Source organism: Carcharhinus amblyrhynchos, chromosome 4 (genome assembly GCF_965287045.1).
Source record: "Carcharhinus amblyrhynchos chromosome 4, sCarAmb.v2.hapA, whole genome shotgun sequence".
NCBI classification, from domain to species: Eukaryota; Metazoa; Chordata; class Chondrichthyes; order Carcharhiniformes; family Carcharhinidae; genus Carcharhinus; species Carcharhinus amblyrhynchos.
The window spans coordinates 40759261-40783678 of NC_137327.1; the positions used below are offsets into that span (position 1 = coordinate 40759261).

A 24418-nucleotide genomic window follows, 5' to 3' on the forward strand; every position below is an offset into this window, starting at 1 on the left:
TTAGAGAGATTAGCAGGGTAAATATATGGGGTTACAGGGATAGGGCCTGGGTGGGATTGTTGTTGGTGCAGAGTTGATGGGCTGAATGGCCTCTTTCAGCACTGTAGGGATCTAATGATTCTATTCTATGATTCTATCAGAATTGCTGTCAAGGTCTAGTATTGATGTAATAATTATAAAAAAAAAGTCAGTGAATCCTGAAATATTTACCTTTACAGGCACAGCTGAAACAACTTCATTCATAAGAGACCTCATTTCACTTCTCAGCAATTGTTTGTCACGGCTCAGGTCCCACTATGTGTCATGCATTTTCAGTTCTGTTTTGTGGCTTTCCTGCAGAAAATCAAAGAAGTGCATTAAGTTCAATCCCCCTTTATTCAAATAGATTTGAACACCTTTTTCTCTTAAAAAAAACAAAGTCCTTTTTATCCTTTACTAATTTGTCCCCTTCTCCTCCTCTCCTGAAAGTACAAATGTCCTGCTGGGATGCCATTCCACAGGTAGCCTCATTGTAAATTTATTCATGGGCGAGCCTCAATCGTGAGTGTTAGCCGGCTATTTTACCACAGGGACCTTCACACCCAAATCTAGGCCTGTTTTCATCTGACACTTGCATTTATAACAAGGTTTGCTAAGATAGTGATCAGATAAGGTTCACTAAATCCCCCCATTATAAATACCTAACTGTGAAAAGATTGATTCAAACAAAGAACAAAGAACACGAACAGCCTGGGAAACAGGCCCTTCGGCCCAACAAGCCCATGCCGCCATTTTAACATTACCAGTCCCCCCTCCACCCATGACTCTTATCTATGCTTAAACGTGTGTGATATTCTAGTTATGTGTGCATATCTCCATTAAAATAAAATCTATTTTCACATTCACTCTGTAATCATTCTAAATTAAGCAAAACATTTACACAGTAAACTTGCAATATAATACTTTCAGTATCTGGACCTCAATAACATGGTATAATTGAATAAAATCTTTCTTTAACAAAATACAGCATAACACCCCATGAAAAGATGTTAACAGTTTTTCTGCACAACGCATAGACAGTTGTTTTTGATATCACTTTTTGTTATTTGCATATTAGAGAAAATTGTTTGATTAAAAATCAAATCAAGCACCCTTCGAAAATAACTTTAATATTAAAAACAATATAACTGCAAAATAAGCATTAAAGGGTCATGATAACTTACATCTTAAAAGAACAAACTACTTTTGAAATGTAAAATAACATTAAAGCAGATTCTATAAATAATTTTAAAAGGATGTTCCTTGAGAAAAAGGATATATTTGTGCATTTGGAAAGTGAGCAGGGAAATGGTGTTGGATGAGATGGCTCTTATGGAGAAAAAATACTGTAGCAGAGATTCAGATAATTGGTTTCTGTTTTTCAATATCCTATAATTGCATACCCCTCCTTCTATGAGTTTTTAAGCTACCATCTTCAATAATGACTGCTGTACTCATCACCCTGAGAAAGTGCTGGACAGTAACAAGTTTATTCCTTTTTTGTGCCCAGTGCACAAGAGCAGCATTCAGTGGCGAGTTATGTCCCAAGTTCAAAGCAGAATAAAACTGTCTGCATGCTGAATCATAAATGATGCTTAATTACAACTTCAAAAGACCAACTCCTTAATGTACTAACATGACACTTCTAATTTCCACACTAGCCAATCTACTGTAAATTGTTAACTTATTTTGATGTATGGATACATTTTACAATGGAATCATGCACACCAATAACTTGATGCAGGCGATGAAATATATTTCAATTTTTTTTGGAACAAGTTATATTTGCAAAGGATGCCATAGTTTTTTTTCATTGCAAAACTACATTTGGGTCGTATTTAATTTTGGGAATTTCTTCCTCTCAACTGCTGACTCCAGGACCACCATTTCAACATCCACATTCAACTGACAAATGTCTCAGAGCAGACAATGCCTGGCCCCATGGTTAAGTAATGCCTCTCTGGAGATTTGCCGCCAGAGGGTCCAGGAAGTAATGTTCCCCGCTAATGGCATCAGGGGATCCTCCTGGCTGAAAAGAAGGCCTGAACTGAGATTGCAGTGAAGGTTAGCAGTCAAGGATACATTTGGGTCCAATGAACGAGGAGGGTCAACCACCTATTCTGCACCAGCAGAGTAAATAGACAGTGGTCATCATAGGAAAAACAAAAATGTATTTTCAGCATAAGGACAGAACAAATAGAATGTAATGTAAAGCACAGTAGCTGACACATCATGAGACCAGGCTGCATATGGGCCAAAATGTGCAAGCTCATGCTTTCACCACATTACAAGAGCCTGAAAGGAGAAGCATGAATTGGTTACCCGGTAGGCCCCATCACTTATAACAGGGTTACACCTAATAAGGGAGTTAGGTGTCTATTGAGCTGTGACTATTCATCCTTTCTATTTGCGGGAGAAAATAGCACATAACTTCAAAGACCTTGCCAAGAGGTGGTGTGCCCGACGAAAGGGACGTTCACACACCCACGGTGTAAGTGGCAATGGAATTGGTCAGAGAGCAAACAGGCCAGACAATACAGATGGTGAAGTAGGAACGCGGAGAGAATGAGATGGTTTAGAGCTTCCTGTCAACCACTAGGCAGAAAGGAGACACGCATCAAACAGAAGAGGGATCATGACTAATGTAAATAATAATGCTCCATTGGCAGGGCAATTGCTTTCATGGTAAATGGAAATCCTATATTGTTGAAGGAGGATTGAAATTTCAGTGATTGGGTGGTACAGATGGAATGTCTTTGTTCATTGGCGAGTTGACATCAGGTGATATGAGTCAGTCACAAAGTGACTAAGATTTTCAAAGGTATCATGCTTTCTGAAATCTGTTCAGAATGAGCATCTCACCTTGGCATCTGATGTTGAAATCCTAACATGCAGACCTTTTGCTCTGATGCATCTTTTCCTTCGTCCTTACCTGATGCAGGGTGTGGCTGCTCTATGTCTGTGGCTGGCAAGTCCTTGCCTTCTGTTACACAAGGTTGTGTAGGGTGCAGCAGAAGACTATAATGCAGGTAGAAATATCCTCACCTGCCACTATGATTGCCTCTCAATCATTTGCAAGTAGTTGAAGCAGGCACGGTGGATTCCAGGATGCCCCATTTCTCCTTGTCACACTACTCCCAGCTGTCTCCATTCTGACCAACCTCAGTATCTGGTGCCACTCCTGCTGTTCTGTCCACTGATGACAAGTCCCTATGCCATCCTTCCTTATGTCATTTCTCCTCCACCTAATGTTCGAGGAACACTGGGATGAAATCCATTTTGCCTCAAGGAATTGAGCAGAGGGCAGAAACCACGCCAGTGTCCCCTCCACTGCTGATCTGGTTTTCTAGTAAAACCTTGTGCCTATGGTCAAATAATACTGACCCTGTCCTTATTTGACTGTATTCTGGTCTTGCTGAGTGACTCTTGACCTCAACTAAATGTTCCTTAATCTTCTCTCCATCGACCTCGACCTGCCCCATGACGCTTCTCAGCCTCTTCGGCTCTCTACCATCAAGTTCTGCCAGTATTGCCAGCTATAACCCCGAGTTATGAAAGTAAAGGCCTATGTTTCCTGGGCATCTTCACCTCAGATTACCATTCTGAGGAAGTTATGGCCTCACAATAATGAAATAATCCACCCAAACAATGTGCACAATTGTCCAGGTATGTCCTATCCACAGAAAGCAGAGCAAATCAAATTGGTCAATTCTCTCCACTTGCCTGGATGAATACAGCTCCAATGATACTCAACAAGCTCTCCCTCAATGTCAACAAAATGAAGGAGATTGTCATTGACTTCAGGAAGCATAAAGGAGAAAATGCCCCTGTCTATATAAATGGGGACAAAGTAGAAAGTGTTCAGAGCTTCAAGTTTTTAGGTGTCCAGATCACCAACAACCTGTCCTGGTCCTCCCATCACTATAGGTAAGAAAGCCCACCAATGCTTCTACTTTCTCAGAAGATTAAGGAAATTTGGCATGTCAGCTATAACTGTCACCAACTTTCTCAGATGCACCATAGAAAGCATTCTTTCTGGTTGTACCACAACTAGGTATGGCTTCTCCTCTGCCCAAGACTGCAAGGAATTACAAAAGATCGTGAATGTAGCTCAATTCATCATGCAAACCAGCCTCCCATCATTTGGCTCTGTTTACACTTCCCACTGCCTCAGCAAGACAGCCAGCATAATTAAGGACCCCACGCACCCTGAACATTCTCTCTTCATTGGGAAAAAGATACACAAGTCTGAGGTCACATACCAACCAATTTCCTTGTTGTTATCAGACTTTTGAATGGACTTACCTTGAATTAAGTTGATCTTTCTCTACACTCTTGCTATGACTGTAACACTACATTCTGCACTCTTATTTCCTTCTCTATACTTCAGCTGTGTAGCATGCAAGAAACAATATTTTTCACTGTATGCTAATACATGTGACAATAATAAATCAAATCAAAGACAAAGCAGCCAACTTGATTGACACCCCATCCACCATTTTAAACATTCACTTTCTTCAACACTGGCGTAATGGCAATAGTGCACACCTTTCTACAAGATGCACTGCAGCAACTCGTCAAGTCTCCTTAAATATCACCGTCCACATCCGTGACCACTATCATCTAGAAGCACAAGGCAGGACATACATGGGAATACTACCACTTGCAAGTTCTCCTCCAGATCACACATTATTCTGTCTTGGAACTATGTCACTATTCTTTCATTATTGCTGGGTTAAAATCTTGGTCCTCCCCCCGCTCCCTAACAACACTATGGATGTACCTACACCATGTGGACTGTAGACTTTCATGAAGGCAGCTCACTACCCACTTTGCAAGACCGGTTAAAGGTGAGCAATAAGTGTTGATCATTCCAGCAATGCTCACATCCCAAGAATGAATTAAAAGGGCGTTAAGCCATGTACTGCATAATTAGAACAATCAGTTTAGGTATTGTGAGATTTGAATGAATTCTTGGGAATTCAATTCTGCAACTGTTCATTATTCTGCATCAACTGTAAAATCATGGGTCTAAATCTTCAGGCCTCTGGATCATCAGAGATGGGAAGACAACAATGGCAGAGTGGGATCACAGATTTTTACAACTACTGATATGTAGGATGTGACTGTGATGGCAGCTGCCCTGTAAGAATTGTGAAACCTTCTCAACAAAAGACTGATCCAAGGGTGATGATTTTGGGTCAAGACAAGTTCACTCTCCCAAAGAGGAAGAAAGTAGATCGCAATTGCTCAGGAATCTTCTACTTCCTTGTAGCACACTGGAGAAAAGCCTACGAAGACGAAGTATCTTCAATCCAATGAAAAACTGCACAGCTGTATCAGTCATTACTGCATTGACGAGAAGAATTACATAATTCCTGTAGACATTGCAGGAGATTAAGGAAATATGTGTTCCTGACAATATTTTGGGAACTACTTTTACTTACTGTAGGAAGTGATAACATTGCCACATTTGCTTCAATATGAGGCTGCTCCGCTATAGGTAAAGGATGTCAACAGAAGAAGATAATGGTGTCACAGTGATTAGCACTGCTGCCTCACAACACCAGGGACCTGGGTACAATTCCTGTCTTGGGTCACTGTCTGTGCGGAGTCTGCACATTCTCTCCATGTCGGCATGGGTTTTCTCCAGGTGCTCCGGTTTCTTCCCACAATTGGAAAGATATGCTGGTCAGGTGCAAAGGCTAAATTCTCCCTCAGTGACCTGAACAGCTGTCGGAGTGTGGCGACTAGGGGATGTGAAAATTAAAACTTAAAACTGTCATCTTCTTCTGGAGTTGAATTTAGACAAAATTCTTAGCCTCTGCTTTAGCGCTGAAGTCATGATGTGGATATGCCGGTGTTGGACTCGGGTAAACACAGTAAAAAGTCTGACAACACCAGGTTTAAGTCCAAACGATTTATTTGATAGTAAACTCACAAGCTTTCATAAATTGTTTGGACTTAAACCTGGTGTTGTCAGACTTTTTACTGTGTCTACGCTGAAGGACAACTTTAATGAAGATTTTCTGATGAAATTGAAATTGGTGATAACTTACTCTCACCTAAACTAATGGGCTGTATCAATGCTCTGGCGGTCTGATCCACTATGGAATCAAACATTTTGTCCTCCCTAGGCAACCTGCTATGGTCAGTCAGCAACATACAATGTATTTATTACATTGGTGGGTTCATTGGGCCAAGGATATTCATTCTTCAACAGCAAACACAGCTAACTTCGGTCACAAAGCTATGTCCCTTTGTTTTTTAAAATAAGACTTTTCAACTTTCAACTAACTGTACATTTTTCAATTTAAAATATGACAGAACAAACTACTTAAAAATGCAAAGCCATCTTCCAAGGTGAAAGTGAAAACAAACAAACGTCAGACCTATTAGAACTCATCAATGTCTGAGGAAGGGACATTAAAGTGCAAAGTACCGGATATTGAAACAACGGCTGCCACAGACAGGGCCACCTGAAACTCCTTGGAAATACACAATGGGTGAAGTTTAACAGGCCAGGCTGGCAGCCACTACATGGAGATTGCAAGCTAGACTTCAGCAGAAGAGACAAGCTGAAAGCTGTCTCGCGCTCCCTCACTCTCTTTTGGAACAAGTGTATTAACTGGAATGGAAGACAACTTCATGAGAAATCTACAGATCTCATAATAATTGCAACATCTTCTACATCCGACTACATCCACAAAACCAGCTAACCAAAATTTACCACAGCAATCTATGTCCCAAAGACAAGAAAATGAACTTAATTATATATTCTTTTAACTTTTTTTTATTGGACTGTAACTTCCCCTATTTTTGATATGTGTGTGTGATATAGCATTTTTCTTATTTTTTTCTTGGGTTTATTGGTTAATAAAATTGCTCTTTGATCAGGAAAACCTTGTTTGATTGACTCTTTATAGTTCACTGCATAAATAGTTAAATACATTTGGGTTCAGAAAAGAATCTGAAGAATCTCCTGAAAAAGAAACTTACACACTTCTTACCTGATTGAAACACTCAGTAAAAATAAACCAGAGATCTCATGTGCTTTGACAATTGATTCAAATAGTGTACCAATCTCTTGGACCTCATCTTCCAACAGATTCCTCATTGCTACAGTTCTGAAAATCTTCTTCAGGAAAGAACCAACCTCAGTCTAGAAGGTGCTCTTGTGGATGGTCACCATCTGCTGCAGTGTCTTCTGTTTCTGAACCTTCTTACCCATCTTCTAAAAGAACTGAGAGATCTATAATAAACTTCTCCCGGGGTCAAGCGGATGGTGTCTGGAGAACAATTACCGTTCAATCAATAAACTTCACCAGCTGCCGTTGAATGGAAAATTGTCTGTTCTGCACCCGACTTTGAGAATTCTCCTTTGAAAGGTACCCAGCTGTCTTGGCTGTAGGCTTTCATCTGCTGTTTCCAGAATGCCCAGTTGTACCACATATATTCCCGCTCATTAAAAGTTATTAAAGATATGCTTTGATTATTGAGTGTCTAAACACTCTGTCACCCCTTGTGGTGAAGAGTGATGGTTATCTGATATTTTACTTGAAAATTTGTACCATCTGGATCTTGCAATTTAATGTTTGATAGATGGATGTGTACTATTCTGAGCCATTCCAAATGACTAACCAGTATTACAATGCCAGCTCCGATGGCAATTTTGAAGTCAGTTTTAAAGTCTTTAACTTCCAAAATGACAGATCAAAAGTCTTGTTTGTGATCCTTTGCTTCTCCGAGGAAATGTGTAATCTAATTTCTTTCCCTACTCCCAATTTCATGAATTCTCTGCGTTTCATAAATATTCTCTTGCCTTCTTCCTTGAATTAATTTTTCAGGTTTACAGAACTGCTTTAAGTGCCTTGGCTTTCCAGACTGGAAGCGCACTCTACACTACCTGCTGGGCAATCCTGCCTTCTGAGCTGCTTCTTGGCACCACATCATAAGCACATCATGATGGCTAGTGTACGGTACCCTTCTTCTCATTTTGGTAGGCTTTTGACTGGGCATAGTTACTGCCTTTAAGCCTACCCAACTAACAGCCTTGTCCAAAGACTTGATATCTTGATGAATTATAGCCCAGTTTCACACCCTAAGTTTGGCCTGCCTAGCAGTGGAACCACTTGATTGAATTTTGGGTCATCTTTTGTCCGTAGAAATATCTGACAGCTTCTCATCGTGGACTGCAATGATAAGACAGTTGCAAATAAGTTCATATTTCAATGCACCATATTTGCAACAACTGGCCAGCCTATAGAGATCTGTAAGAAACAATTTGATAGATTCCACTGGCCTTGGGATCTCTGATTGAATCACACTCACTTGATTACACGTTTCAGTTTTGGGCGGAAATATGCATCAAATGCTTTAGGAAAATTTTGCAGTCTGCAGAAGTCTCTCCTCGCCCTCTGTTTCAAGGCGACAGTGTTGGCAATATGCCCTACTGTATAGATGAATAAACTAACTTGGTGCTTCTGCTCTTTGGCATGCAAACCTGATGCTGCTCAATACCTCATCTTATTTTCACAATTTCTGGACTGAGCTAGGAGGCCATTTTCAAGCAGCTAAACTACCCTTTGCTGGCTGTGGGGGCATGGAGGTCAACTGGAAAATCTCAGTCAGCTTCTATCAAGAAGCAATAATAGTTCTTGGGAGTAGGTTAATGGGCTACTCTCCACTTTTGGGTACAACCCCTTCCCTGTCCCACCTCTGCGAAAATGGCCTGGGGGTGGAATGGAAATGGGAACTGGCACACAGGCTGGTGGCACATAGTTCTGCAACTGCCTGTTTCTATTCCTGCCCAGCAAGCTAAAAGTCCTGCTCTCTGTCTTTTTTCTCGTTTATTTTTGTTAATTTGTTTTCAATAGTTACAAACAAAGGAACTAATGAATAGCTTTTTGTGTTGAACGAGAGACGTAATAAAATTTGCCAACCATTTTTCTTCATTCAAAAAGAGCCAAATGAAATATTGCTATAAAGACAGGCAGGAAGTCTCCCAAAAAAATTCTAAGTGTCAAATTTGTGGGAAAACTGGAGTAGTTCACCCTAGAATCTCCCACGCTCGGAACACTGCAGAGGCAACCAGCATGAATATCGTTAGATTTCAGGAGGTGGGACTATTTCCGACCAGGAGGCTGAAACCAGTGGGCCTCTGAGTATGGTAAAAAGTCTCACAACACCAGGTTAAAGTCCAACCAGTTTATTTGATAGTAAACCCACAAGCTTTGTAACCTGGTGTTGAGACTTCTTACTGTGTTTAACCCAGTCCAATGCCAGCATCTCCACATCATGACTATCTCTGAGTATGCACAGTGGCCCCGAACTGTCAGCCTTCCATTTTCTCGCCAGTTCAATCACTGGCCAGCCTGGGACCCCAGCAGTGCTGCCCTCCCAAATCCCCCTCCTCCTGCCAGACTCAACTGCAGCCCCTCCAATCATTCCCAGGCCAGCCTCGATACCTCTCCACTATGTCCCAGATTGCCCTGATCTCCACTAGGTCCCCCTCACAGTTCTACCCCCCCACCTCACGCGCCCTGATCTCCAGCCACCCTTCCTTCCAGTTCCACCCACCACCCCCCCACCCACCAACGCAGTCCCGACCCTGCCCCAGGCAGTGCCAACTCTCCAGTAGGCAAACCCCTCCAGAGGAGGGGTTGGGGAACACTTCAGCGGTCACGGGCATTTGGCCTCTGATCTTCGGGTAAGCGTTCTCCAAGGCAACCTTCACGACACACAACAGCGCAGTTGCTGAGCAGAGACTGATAGCCAAAGTCTGCACACATGAGGACGGCCTCAACTGGGATCTTGGGTTCATGTCACACTATCAGTAACCCCCACGACTTGCTTGGACTTGCAAAATCTCACTAACTGTCTTGTCTGGAGACAATACACATCTCTTTAACCTTGCATCATGCTCTCTCCACTCACATTGTTTGTATCTTTGAGACTTGATTACCTATAAAGACGCGCATTCCAACCCTTATTTTGTAAATTGAGCTTGTGTCTTTATATGTCCTGTTCGTGAACAGAACTCCCACTCACCTGATGAAGGAGCAGCGCTTCTAAAGCTCGTGGCTTTTGCTACCAAATAATCCTGTTGGACTTTAACCTGATGCTGTGAGACTTCTTACTATGCTACTCAACCGGCATAGTGGGGTGGGAAATTTGAATGAGAATCAAAAAAATCGGATTTGCGCCCTACATTTACCAGGTTGCAATCTTCCCGGGCCACTTTTTGTGACAGAATCAACTTTGCACCAGGAAATGGCTTGGGCACTTTGGGCAGTGCCAGGCTAGCCCCCCATTGCGCATCAGGCAATGCTAAGGGGCTGGGCCTGAGGGGGCAGAGCCACACCAGTGGTGGTGGGAGGGGGGTGGGGAGGCTATTGGTAGTGGGGAAGCTATTGGTGGGACCAACGACCAGGGGTGGGGCTGTTGCTCTGGAAACTGGAGCTTGGTGGGGGCGGGGTTAACAGGCCCAGTGATCAGGCTGGGGTGATGGCGATTAATAAGCTGGTGATCAGGCTGGGGTGGTGGCAATCAGAAGACAGGTGAGGGAGGGGGGGGGTGGTGGGGTTCCATTCCCATGGGGGAAAGGTCATGTCTGTGGAGAGGAGGATGTAAATCAATCTTCTGGCATACTGGGAGATTGGGTACACACACAATGGTCCCCTGAGCACTCTGCTGCCAGGCTCTCTGGTGAACTTAGGTTCCACCTCTCCATTGATGTGAATCTCCTAATGGCCTCTGCATTGCACAGAGTGCCATACATTCACAAAACTCAGCTCACATTAACCTCTGTACAGTGGTCTTGTGATTAATCACCTATCACATAAATTATTTTCCTCTGTGTTAAAAATGTTGGAAATATAATTGCCACCACAAATATTGAAAACCAAATGTTTTACCATTCTAAGCATTTGGATTCACAGGAAGTTCTAACCATAAGGTTAAACTATATAAAAACAAGATGTATTAAGTATTCATATTTTCACTGTATTAGAGCATTGCTAATATTTTAATACTATTAAAATGTAAACATTTTGGAATATCCTATAATTGCAGAAGATTAGGAAATGCATTGTAAATAACAGTTTAAAATGACAGTTTATCTGATGACATATTCCATTTTTCTCCGAAAAAGGGAAAATGATTTTATGTTAAATATTTAGGATTATGATCAAAAGAAACAGTGTACAAATATACAATAGTACAGAAATTTAAAGTTTCAGAAGTAGTTTCATTTTTATTTTGTTTAGTTAAGATGGGGAATTACACCCAGCTCATTCTCAATCTGCAATGTGCAGAATTTCAAGATGCACTGCACATGAAAATAAATAAGGATAGGTTGCAACAAAACTGCTGGCCTTGAATATGCTTTGGTGTTATGAAACTTTATCATATTAGAATTTATTTACTTCTGTACAAAGTTCCCTTCTTTGTGGGAGAAGAGCATGCCCATGATAAAGAATGAGGACTCTGGCTTACTTGTTGCATAAAATTATCGTCAGTGAGTTCTCAACAAAAGGTTGTATTAGGCAGTTTAATATTTCATGGGCTGTAATTATTCTTTAACTGTTAGCATGTACTGTCCCTGTGGAACTAATTACAGAATAGCAATCATCATACTGAGAAAATACAAACAAATCCTTCAAGCAAAGTGACTTCTACTGTTAAATGTTAGTCGGATTGTATCACAGGTATTCATACCAATCAGGTTGGTCTGGTTTGTGAAACACTAATTTGATTTGGGTTTTGCTATATTAGATAATTATGATGCACAATCATTATTGAAAAAAAAGGAAGTCTGCAAGCTATATAAATAATGATCTATTAATCAGCAGATCAGTAATCTAGGAAAGCTCAAGACAAGAACAAAGGTAGGGTTTGTTACAAATCTAAATAATAAAGCTTCTGGCAAAGACAGTGTACTTAATTCAGAAAATCTGTTTGTGCTAAAAGCATAGCTTCCCCTATATTAGTACCCTACATTTCCTAAGGTTAACTAAATAGAGGTTAAAATAATTAGCCCACAGCTAACAGGTTTCCATGACATAGCTTCTGCAACAAACAAAGCTCAAAATCCTGATTTAGGTCAGAGGCTACAGTTACGAAAATGGAAAATAACCGCAGTCTACTTCTAATACTACTAATGGGATGTTCCAGCCTAAACAGATGCAAATGTTAATACTGTGATTTTCTTTCAATCCTGGCAATTGTAGTTTTACATTACAATATAAATGGTTTAACCTCCTTCAAAATGGGGAGGGGGAAAGCTTTATGGCTACATGAAAATTATCATATTTGTGGAATTTGTTTCAGCTTCCTATCGTCAGTCAATTACTATGCAATTTTATTTCCTTATGACTGAGTAGCTCACTGTTAGCAAATAATGAAAAGGCAATTACAGGAAGCTGTGTTCGTATTACACTGTTCATTTTATGCAGACTGTAATTATTCTCAATGGTACAGACTTACTGTACCATGTAAGTGGCACTAAGGAAGAAAATGGAATGGGCTGGTGCATAGAAAATTGCAAATGTCACAGATACCTTTATCATCACTGCTGGGTTTCTAAGATTAAAAAAGAGTAATAAAAAGCCTCTCTATGTGTAGCACACTCTTTTTGCAGCAAGCTGTTGTGTTGACTGAAGTACCAGTGGCACAAAAATTTCAGACAGCACTTTTGTTCTTTCAAATAATTCCCCCAAGACAGCACTTTCAGCCACTGACTGCACGGGAACAAAGTCATGGAAATATTCCCTTTGCCATGCCTCTCATTAACTGTCTCCATGCTGTTCTATAATGGGGAGTGGCATATAAATGATCCACTTTATGGGTTTTGATCTGTTATTCCAAGAGGAAATTTGCTGAATATGGATACGCTTCCAGGAAAAGATAGTGACACACTTGACAACAGTATCGCAGTCCTACTTTTTTAATGGGTGACACTGACTGTTGAAAACACGTTTCATCAATGTTTTCCTTTGTACCTGCACTGAAGATGCATCAAGATGTCCTAACATCAACGAAAAACATGCAAATAAATACAAAACATGGTACAGTAGCTGCAAAAAAAGTCTCTCATCAATAGACTGCACAACATCAGCTGAAAATCAAAGAGAATAAACAATGTCATTAATATTCCATGCCTCGGCAGCAAGAACCTAAAGGGAAAAAACAGTTACAAACATTGTTTTGACAACTGGTCCTGAAAGGTTATCTCTCAAACCCAACCCATAAATGCACATGCAATTCAAAGACTACGTTTCACTATTGTTGGTTTAACTAAAACCTGGGCTCAGTCTTTCCGTTCCCACTCTGTGCTTAGATTTTAGAACAATGCTTTTTTTTAATCAAGTAAACCATTTTCAACAACATTTTTCAGCAACATTTGGGATTAAGCATGAACTCACATTTATATAGCACCTTTCATTCCCTCAGGACATTCCAAAGGACTTCACAGTTAACAAATAACTTTTGAATTGTAATCACTGATGTAATGTTGATAACTGGAGCATTCAATTTGTACGCAGCAAGGTTCCACCTATTACAATCAGGTATGTGGCTAATTAAACAGTTTGTTGTGGTGTTTGTTATGGGATAGATGTTGACCAGGCACCAGAAGAAATCCACTACTTTTCTTCCGATAAGGCCATGGAATCTTCAATGTCCACCAGGGAGAAAAAAAGCAGGACCTTGACTTTTTATTTCAACCAAAAGATGGCAATAATGCAGCACATTCTCATTACTACACTGGAGCGTGAACTCAAAACCTCTCAGAGGTGAAAGTATAAAACCGCATTAAAGAAAATGTGCAGAATAATCCCACCACAGGTAACAAAGATTGGGAAAGATTTAAAAATCAACAAAGAATGATTAAGAAGTTGATAAAGAAGGGAAAGATAGACTATGAAGCTAAACTAGCACTAAATATAAAAAAGGACAGTAGGAGTTTTTACAAATATATAAGAACATAAGAAATAGGAGCAGGAGTAGGCCATCTAGCCCTTCGAGCCTGCCCCGCCATTCAGTAAGATCATGGCTGATCTGTCGTGGCTCAGTTCCACATTCCCGCCCTCTCCCCATAACCCTTAATCCCCTCTCTTATCAAAAACCCATCAACCCGCGTCTTAAAAATATTTAGCGAGGTAGCCTCCACCACTTCAACGGGCAGAGAATTCCAGAGATTCACCACCCTTTGAGTGAAGAAGTTCTTCCTCAACTCCGTTCTAAACCGCCCCCCCTTTATCTTGAGGCTGTGCCCCCTAGTCCTACTGTCCTTTCTGAGCGGGAAGAGTCTCTCCACCTCTATCCTATCCATCCCATTCATCATCTTGTACGTCTCAAGAGGAGGCTGGCTAGAGTGAATGTTGGACCCTTAGAGGATGAGAGGGGGGATTTAGCGGTGGGAGATGAGGAAATGGCTGAGGCCTTAAATAAGTTTTTTGCCTCGGTCTTCATGGAGGAGGACACAAATAGTTTGCCAGATATTAAAGGTAGAAGGATGGTAGGAGTTGAGGCCCTGAATGCGATTACTTTCACTATAGAGGTAGTGTTTGATAGACTAATGGGACTGAAGGTGGACAAGTCCCCAGGACCGGATGGAATGCATCCCAGGGTTCTGAAGGAAATGGCAGAGGTGATAGTGGATGCCTTAGTAATTATTTACCAAAATTCGCTGGACTCTGGGGAAGTGCTGGAAGATTGGAAAACGGCTAATGTTATGCCGCTGTGTAAAAAAGGTAGCAGACAAAAGGCAGGGAATTATAGGCCAGTTAGTTTAACATCTGTAGTTGGAAAAATGCTTGTGTCCGTCATCAAAGAAGAAATAATGAGGCACCTAGAAAGGAATGGTTTGATACAGCAGACGCAGCACGGATTCATTAAGGGGAAGTCGAGTTTGACGAATTTATTGGATTTCTATGAGGATGTGACTAGTGTGGTAGACAGAGGGGAACCAGTGGAAGTGGTGTTTTTAGATTTTCAAAAGGTGTTTGGTAAGGTGCCTCATAAAAGGTTGCTACAGAAGGTTAGGGTGCATGGAGTTGGGGGTAAGGTGTTAGCGTGGATAGAGGATTGGTTGTCTAATAGGAAGCAGAGAGTTGGTATCAATGGGTGCTATTCTGATTGGTGGTTGGTGACTAGTGGAGTGCCGCAGGGATCGGTGCAGGGGCCTCAGCTATTTACCATTTATATAGATGATCTGGAGGAGGGGGCTGAGTGTAGGGTGACGAAATTTGCTGATGACACAAAGATGAGTGGCAAAGCAAATTGCATGGAGGGTGTGGAAAGTCTGCAGAGGGATCTGGATAGGCTGAGCAAGTGGCGAGGACCTGGCAGATGGAGTATAATGTTAGCAAGTGTGAGATTACCCACTTTGGCAGAAATAATAGTAGGAGGGATTATTATTTAAAGGGCGAAAAGCTGCAGCATGCTACAGTGCAGAGGGACCTGGGAGTCCTTGTGCATGAGTCGCAAAAACCCAGCCTGCAGGTGCAACAGGTGATCAAGAAGGCGAATGAAGCCTTTATAGCGAGGGGGATAGAATATAAAAGTAGGGAGGTCTTGCTGCAACTGTACAGGGTACTGGTGAGGCCGCAGCTGGAGTACTGTGTGCAGTTTTGGTCGCCGCACTTGCGCAAGGATGTTTTGGCCTTGGAGGGAGTGCAGAGGAGGTTCACTAGGCTGATACCAGAGATGAGGGGGTTGGACTATGAAGAGAGGCTGAATAGACTGGGTCTGTACTCGTTGGGAGTTTAGAAGGATGAGGGGGGATCTTATAGAGACATATAAGATAATGAAAGGGATGGATAGGGTAGAGGTAGAGAAATTTTTCCTGCTTAGAAAGGATAGCAGGACTAGAGGGCACAGCCTCAAGATAAGGGGGGTGGGGGGCAGTTTAGATCGGAGTTGCGGAGGAACTTCTTCACTCAAAGGGTGGTCAATCTCTGGAATTCTGTGCCCGTTGAAGTGGTGGAGGCTACCTTGCTAAATATATTTAAGTCACGGGTAGATAGGTTTTTGACAGACAAGGGAATTAAGGGTTATGGGGAGAAAGCGGGAAAGTGGAACTGATCCACTTCAAGTCAGCCATGATCTTATTGAATGGCACAGCAGGCTCGAAGGGCTAGATGGCCTACTCCTGCTCCTAGTTCTTATGTTCTTACAAAGCACAGAGTTGGATTTGGAACTAATGTGGGCAGATATATTGGCCCAGATTTTGGATCTATGCATACCATTATTACTATACACTTAATCTAGCAATTTGTGGCAAGGAAGAGATACCCATGAGTTATGAGTCATCATAAATTGCTGACTGATTTTCCATCACTGTTGCTGAGTCAAAGCATTGGAACTCCTTCCCCAACAGTATTGGACTGCAGCGGTTCAAGAAGGCTGCTCACCACCACCTTCTCAAGGGTAATAAGAGATAAATGCTGGCCTAGCCAATGGCACCCACATCTCATAAATGAATTTTAAGAGAGAGCAATTCAAGGCCTTTTTCCCATGGCATTGCAAATTTTTCTACTTTAGAGAATGATCCACTTTCCTTTTGCCTCCTACCACTCTCAGGTTGTACATTCCGGATTCGAACCAATCGCTCTGTTAAAAAAAAGGTTTTCCTCACATTATCATTGCCTCATTATCATTATCATTTTCAACCTTCCCAACAAAGGGAATAGTTTCTCCCTTTCTACTCTGTTGAAGCCTTTCACGATTTTGAATACCTCTATCAAATGTCCTCAATTTGTGCCAATCCAAAAAGTTGGGTAACCAAAAAATTCCCATTATCTTTTTATATGGCATTGTGTAAACATTGTAAATGATCCTACCATTTTTCCCTTTTGCTTTTGACAACATAGACCCCAGGAATCACGGATTCCCCATGTGGGAATTATTGGGGAACAACGTCCTTCCTATTGATGGAGGAAATAAACACACAATTGCTAGCTGAGTTGTCTGTCAGTTTTACAACTGAAACTGAATAATGTTTTACTATGATTATTCATATGCGATTTAGTTTGCTTTAATTCAGATAAATCAGAAGAATTGTAGGTGAAGAGTACTCATGTTAAGGGAATTAGAGGATTACAGATCATTGAATTACATGCACTGTCAGAAATGAAACATCTAAATTATATTGATATCTATATAATTATATTTACTGAGTGGAAATTTTCCCAAAATTTGTCAGTGCCAGTTTCAGACTTTAAACTGGTGTGTATTGTTCCAGGTGCCCAGCTGAGTTTTCACTCCAGATTTTCTGGCACTGTGCACAGAGAATCGGGGAGGCAGAGGTGGGGGGGAGGCGGAGGGGAGGAGGTGGTGGGAGAGAAGAGAGAGAGGGAAAAAGAGAGAGGACACTGACACTCTGCCAGAGTGGTACCTGGTGGCCAACAAGGCTAGCTCTTCAAAGACTGGGGCACCATCTTTAAAGGACATCCTGATCTGCGTTTAAAATAAACCTCCTCCCCACTCCTTTATGGACATCACTGGGGCAACCCCAACTGCGCAAACACAGGGGTGACCCTGTCAGTGACTCCACCTCCATAAAGGCACCAACCTCTGTCCAAGTAAGAGGGAGACTGTTTAAATACTAGATTTCAGGCTCTGGAGGCTCAGATGCAGATCAATGTCTGCAAAGGTACTAACATCTCCCAAGGACGAGAAGGAAAAGATTAAATATCAGATCTCAGGCTCTGGATGTAGGTGTAGACCACTTTTTCTGAGCACTTTCGGGGTGTAATAGCAAACTATCAGTCATTCTGCTCATTAGTGGACAAACAAATCCAGAATCCAGTATAATGAAGGCAATTTGAGTACAATACTGGTGTCCACCTAAAATTGAGTCCACTCCACAAAAAGCAGGACAAATCAAATTCTGGCTAATTACCACCCCATCAGTTCGCTCTCAATTATTAGTGAGAAATGGAAGGAGCCGCTGACAGTACTATCAAATGGCACACACAGCAGTAACCTGCTCACCAATGAACATAAGAACATAAGAAATAGGAGCAGGAGTAGGCCATCTAGCCCTTCGAGCCTGCCCCGCCATTCAATAAGATCATGGCTGATCTGTTGTGGCTCAGTTCCACTTTCCCGCCCTCTCCCCATAACCCTTAATCCCCTCTCTTATCAAAAACCCATCAACCCGCGTCTTAAAAATATTTAGCGAGGCATCCTCCACCACTTCAACGGGCAGAGAATTCCAGAGATTCACCACCCTTTGAGTGAAGAAGTTCCTCCTCAACTCCATTCTAAACCGCCCCCCCCTTTATCTTGAGGCTGTGCCCCCTAGTCCTACTATCCTTTCTGAGCGGGAAGAGTCTTGCCACCTCTATCCTATTCATCATCTTATACGTCTCAATGAGATCTCCCCTCATTCTTCTAAACTCTAACGAGTACAAGCCTAGTTTATTCAGCCTCTCCTCATAGCTCAACCCCCTCAACTCCGGTATCAGCCTAGTAAACCTCCTCTGCACTCCCTCCAAGGCCAAAATATCTTTGCGCAGGTGCGGCGCCCAAAACTGCACACAGTACTCCAGCTGCGGCCTCACCAATGCCCTATACAGCTGCAGCAAGACCTCCCTACTTTTATATTCAATCCCCCTCGCTATGAAGGCCAGCATCCCACTAGCCTTCCTGACCACCTGCTGCACCTGCAAGCTGGGTTTTTGCGACTCATGCACAAGGACCCCGAGGTCCCTCTGCACCGTCGCCTGCTCATTTGCTCATTTTGGTTTCCGCCAGGGCCATTTGGTTCCTGATCTAATTACATGCTTTGGTCCAAACATGAACAAAAGAGCTGAATTCAAATAGGATGGGAGCTGACTACCATTAGGGTGCATATTCTTCAGATACCAATGATTGTGTGGCCAAATGCCCCTCCAATTCAATTTTAAAGTTTGCTGGTGACACCACCATAGTGGGTTTGACCTCAAACAATGATGAGATAGAGTACAAGAAAGAGATAGAGAATCTGGTGAATTGGTGCGATGACAATAATTTCTCGCTCAGTGCCAGTAAAACAAAGGAGATAATCATCGACTTCAAGAAGCATAGTGGAGGACATGCTCCAGTCTACATCAACGTGGATGACATGGAAATGGTCAAGAGCTTCACGTTTCTGGGTGTCCAAATCACTAATCACTGTCCTGGTCCTACTTAAGAAAGGCCACCAACGCCGCTACTTTCTACGGAAATTTGGCATGTCTGCTACAAATCTCACCAACTTTTACAAATGCACCATAGAAAGCATCCTTTCTGGGTTTATCACAGCTTGATAATGGTTCCTGCCAAGACCACAAGAAAGTATAAAGGGCCATGAATAAAGCCCAGTCTATCATGCAAATCAGCCTCCCAGCCATTGACTCTGTCTACACTTCCTGCTGGCTCGAAAAAGCAGCCAGCATGATTAAGGACCCTAAGCACCTTGGACACACTCCTTTCTACCTTTTTTCCATCGGAAAAAGATAGAAAAGTCTGAGGCCATGGATTAATTGACTCAAGAGCAGCTTCTATCCTGCTGCTAGCAGACTTCTAAATGGACCTACCTTATTTAAGTTGATCCTTCACTTCATCCTAGCTATGACTGTAACACCTACATTCTCACCTCTCTTTTCCTTCTCTATGTATGGTATGCTTTGTATAGTGTGCAAGAAACAATACTTTTTATTGTATACTGATACAAATGACAATAAATCAAATCAAATAAAAAATAATTGACAGAATGTGGTACCAAGAAGCCCTAGCCAAATTGAGGTCAAAGTGAATAAGGGGGAAAACTTTATATCTGTTGGTGTCATGCCTAGTGAGTATACAGGAAGATGGCATGATTACTGATGGTCAAACATATCAGTCTCAGGACATTACTGCAGAAATTCTACAGGCAACAGCCTAGACCCAACCATCTTCAGCTGCTTCAATGATCTTCCCTCCCACTTAAGCTCAGAAATGTGGATATTCGCTGATGATTGCATAGCATTCAGCATTATTTACAATTAATCAGATACTGAAGCTGCCTGTGTGCAGCAACACCTAGACAACATTCAGGTTTCAGTTGATGAGGGTTAAGTAGCATTCATGCCACACAAGTGCCAGGCAATGACCATTTCATAAGAACATAAGAAATAGGAGCAGGAGTAGGCCATCTAGCCCTTCGAGCCTACCCCGCCATTCAATAAGATCATGGCTGATATGTCGTGGCTCAGTTCCACATTCCCGCCCGCCCCCATAACCCTTAATCCCCTCGCTTATCAAAAACCCATCAACCCGCGTCTTAAAAATATTTAGCGAGGCAGCCTCCACCACTTCAACAGGCAGAGAATTCCAGAGATTCACCACCCTTTGAGTGAAGAAGTTCCTCCTCAACTCCGTTCTAAACCGCCCCCCCCTTTATCTTGAGGCTGTGCCCCCTAGTCCTACTGTCCTTTCTGAGCAGGAAGAGCCTCTCCACCTCTATCCTATCCATCCCATTCATCATCTTATATGTCTCAATGAGATCTCCCCTCATTCTTCTAAACTCTAACGAGTACAAGCCTAGTTTATTCAGCCTCTCCTCATAGCTCAACCCCCTCAACTCCAGCATCAGCCGAGTAAACCTCCTCTGCACTCCCTCCAAGGCCAAAATATCCTTGCGTAAGTGCGGCGACCAAAACTGCACACAGTACTCCAGCTGCGGCCTCACCAATGCCCTATACAGCCGCAGCAAGACCTCCCTACTTTTATATTCAATCCCCCTCGCTATGAAGGCCAGCATCCCATTAGCCTTCCTGACCACCTGCTGCACCTGCAGGCTGGATTTTTGCGACTCATGCACAAGGACCCCGAGGTCCCTCTGCACCGTCGCCATGTAAGTAATAGTCCTTCCTACCATTATTCCTACCAAAGTGGACCACCTCGCACTTGCCAACATTAAATTCCATTTGCCATTTCCTGGCCCATTCGCCCAGCCTATCTAGATCCTTCTGCAGACTCTCCACACCCTCCGCGCAATTTGCCGTTCCACCAATCTTGGTGTCATCAGCAAATTTCAACACCATACACTCGGTTCCCTCCTCCAGATCATCTATATAAATGGTAAATAGCTGAGGCCCCAGCACCGACCCCTGGGGCACTCCACTAGTCACCAACCGCCAATCCGAATTGCACCCATTAACCCCCACTCTCTGCCTCCTATTTGACAACCAATCCTCTATCCACGCTAACACCCTACCCCCAACTCCATGCCCCCTTACCTTCTGCAATAACCTCTTGTGAGGTACCTTGTCAAACGCCTTCTGAAAATCAAGAAAGACCACATCCACCAGCTCTCCTCTATCCACCGCCCTAGACACATCCTCATAGAACTCCAATAAATTTGTCAGACACGACTTCCCCTTAACGAAACCGTGCTGCGTCTGCTCTATCAAGCAATTCCCCTCAAGATGCCTCGCTATTTCCTCCTTGATGACGATTCTAACGTTTTACCTACAACAGACATTAAACTAACCGGCCTATAATTCCCTGCCTTTTGCCTGGCACCCTTCTTAAACAATGGCATAACATTAGCCGTTTTCCAATCTTCCGGCACTTCCCCGGAATCCAGCGATGTTTGGAAAATAACCACCAAGGCATCCACTATCACCTCCGCCATTTCTTTCAGAACCCTCGGATGCATTCCATCCGGTCCTGGGGACTTGTTCACAATCAGCCCCTCCAGTCTGTCGAGCACCGCCTCTCTAGTAACAATAATGTCATTGAGACCCTCTAGTCCTACCACCTTTCCATCGCTAACACCCGGCAAATTATTCACGTCTTCCTCCGTGAAGACCGAAACAAAAAAGTTATTCAAGACCTCAGCCATATCCCCATCCCCTACCACCAAGTCCCCCCTCTCATCCTCTAAGGGTCCAACGTTCACCCTAGCCAGCCTCTTCCGTTTTATATATTTATAAAAACTCTTGCTATCCTTTTTTATATTAAGCACTAGCCCAGCTTTATAGTTTCTCCTACCCTTCTTTATCAACTTCTTTGTCAATCTTTGTTGACATTTAAACCTCTCCCAATCCTCTTCTCGCCCACTACTCTTAGCTACTCTAAACGCCTCCGCTTTTAATTTAACACTTTCCTTCACCTCCTTCGTTATCCACGGCTTATTACCTCTCCTCCTACGGTCCTTTTTAACCATCGGAATAAATTTCTGCTGAGCACCAAGAAAGATCTCCTTAAAGATCCTCCACTGCTCCTCAGCAGACCTACCTTCCAACGCGCTCCCCCAGTCAACATTCGCCAATTCTTCTCTCATCCTACCATACTCCCCTCTGTTCAAACAAAGGACGCGTGTCCGGGAACCCACTTTCTCCTCCTCCATCTGCACCAGAAACTCCACCATACAATGATCACTCTCCCCAAGAGGATTCTTCACCTCAAAGTCCCTAATTCTACCCTAACATGGGAGAATCCAAACAACTCCCCTTGACATTCAATGGCATTACCATCGCTGAATTCCCCACAATCAACATCCAGAGGGAAACTTAACTGGACCAAGTTGCTGGGATTAGTACCTAATAGCAATATGTGTGCCTATACCAAATGGACTGCAGCAGTTCAAAGAAGGTAGCTCACCATCAACTTCTCAAGGGTAATTGGGGATGGACAACAAATGCTGGCCTGGTCAGTGATGTTCACATCTCAGGAAAGAACACAAACAAGCTGCCATAAAAGCCTGTTTAAACACTTAGGAGCTCACTGTATGTGAAAAGAATTATGTGGCTTATGTTCAGTTTTGTAATTAAAGAAAATCTGCACATAGTTTATGTTGTTATCCATTCATATTGTTGAGAATTCCAAGATCAGGAAAGGCCAAATGGATTTGATGTGATGTAAGTTGAATTCTGATGTTATTTGCAGCTGTCACTGAGGAATTGTCCATGTAATAGCCCTTCTGATGCTCCATAGGATACATAGACTGGATCATGTTTCAGATCCCCCTTAATCTATCAACTAAAGCACCTCTCTAAGACCCCTATGGTTCTCTTTATTGACAACTCTGGTAGAGGAATGTCCTGCAGTACAGTGTTCTTTAGCTGTTGTTTTTGTGACTCTTCAAAGCATGGGACCATTCATTTAACTATTCTCTTTGAGGAACTCAGGAAAGCCAGAATTTCTGAGGATCAATGCATTGTAGCAATTTCCAGCTAATTTTGTATTGTCATGAAAGATTCTTTGCATTTGGTTGCACATATTCTGTACATTTTGTGGTAGTATGCCTCACTATTAAGGAAGGTGAGGCGGTTATCTGTAGGAACTCGATGTTTTGTGGGGCCTTGTGATGTCATCTACTGCAACCTGCACTTTGGCAAACTCAGCAATGTGATCAACCTGGCTGGATCACATTAGTGCCTCACATAAATGCAAAATTGGATGAATTCCTCAACTTGCCTAAGAAGTGTCTGTTACCTGACGAGTAGGAGGCACAGCCTCAAGATAAAGGTTGCGGGGGGTGCTGGTTTAGAACAGAGTTGAGGAGGAACTTCTTCACTCAAAGGGTGGTGAATCTCTGGAATTCTCTGCCCGTTGAAGTGGTGGAGGCTGCCTCGCTAAATATTTTTAAGACACGGGTTGATGGGTTTTTGATAAGCGAGGGGATTAAGGGTTATGGGGAGAGGGTGGGAATGTGGAACTGAGCCACGACAGATCAGCCATGATCTTATTATATGGCGGGGCAGGCTCGAAGGGCTAGATGGCCTACTCCTGCTCCTATTTCTTATGTTCTTATGTTATGTTCTAAAGGTTCAAACAGCAACTCGATTGATATTACATAAATCCCCAATGTCAGCTGAAAGTCAGCTGGCAACCTAAGAATTGAGTACAAAGTGACACAGCCACAGGCAAAGCTGTCCCGACAAATGATCTAGGTCACAGCACTTCATGCAGAAATGGAAACAGCTCCCACATTACCCCTTTGGTGAAGTGTACTTTTCTTACACTGAGTTTGTTCATTGAATCTTCAAAAGGTCCGCATGCAGTGAAAATAATATAGTATAAGATGCATCCATCTCATAATGCTGCCTCATTTGCTTTTCTTCCATCCTGTACTTCTCCTATTTAAAACTGCAAGGGAGGAATACTCTTGGGACATGCCAAGGCTGGTACTTGGAACCTATAACAATGGAATTAAAAATATCTTGGTTGTCTTACAATCCCTCAGGCAATCAGTGATGAGGCAAAAAATATAATCTTCTTTAGCTCTAGGACTCATTTCTCAAAAGGTTTCAGGCTCTAAAGGAAAGCTTTCACTAGTGTCAGCTCATGCTAGGAACAGATACACCTAATTTATATACTTGTTAATTGCCCTTGATATAATGGAACACAGTCATGGGATTGGATACTCCAAATGCCATTCTTC

At 42.5% G+C, this 24418-nt stretch overlaps 1 long non-coding RNA gene across 1 annotated transcript in view; it reads right to left on the reverse strand.

Annotated features, from left to right (window-relative positions):
- Window positions 1-216: 216 nt before the first annotated feature.
- The window catches only part of LOC145342557 (uncharacterized), a 47280-nt gene continuing 23078 nt past the window's right edge, over window positions 217-24418 (reverse strand). Inside the window, exon 3 of the long non-coding RNA XR_013886564.1 lies at window positions 217-333. This is a non-coding gene — a long non-coding RNA (uncharacterized LOC145342557). The remainder of the gene's footprint in view (window positions 334-24418) is intronic.